Here is a 331-nt window from a genome sequence, read left to right as displayed (position 1 = left end):
CACTTACAGTCAAGCGCGCGAAGGAAATATCCGACCGTAGTGCCATCCTGCGTGAAAGATGACCATGCACATGCACAGCAGAAGAGAGAGGGTCCAGAACAGAAGAAGATACATGCGTCCAGCCTCATTCCCTGATTTGCTCACTCCGGCTGTGAAGAAGACAGTATCACCTTCAGTTTGAAACACCGCACACCCACCCAGCCCTCACCCAGAGGATGCTGCCACACCGTTCGAAACTGCGAAGAAAAGAAAGTGATGTGGCTTTCTCCTATTCAACGTCTTAATTCCCCGGCTCCAGACGACAGCCCCCCCCCCCGCAAAATGAAGTCCC

At 53.2% G+C, this 331-nt stretch overlaps 1 protein-coding gene across 1 annotated transcript in view; it reads right to left on the bottom strand.

The window, feature by feature from the left end:
- Positions 1-19: 19 nt before the first annotated feature.
- CSUI_007834 (fha domain-containing) overlaps positions 20-331 on the bottom strand; it is a 6,851-nt gene continuing 6,539 nt past the window's right edge. Inside the window, exon 6 of the mRNA XM_068067977.1 lies at positions 20-47. The gene's annotated coding sequence lies outside the window, so the exon portion shown is untranslated. The remainder of the gene's footprint in view (positions 48-331) is intronic.

The sequence above is a fragment of the Cystoisospora suis genome (assembly GCF_002600585.1).
Source record: "Cystoisospora suis strain Wien I chromosome Unknown contig_4217, whole genome shotgun sequence".
Classification (NCBI taxonomy): domain Eukaryota; phylum Apicomplexa; class Conoidasida; order Eucoccidiorida; family Sarcocystidae; genus Cystoisospora; species Cystoisospora suis.
Note: the sequence above shows the minus strand (reverse complement) of the source record. Positions and strands in the feature narration are given on the sequence as shown.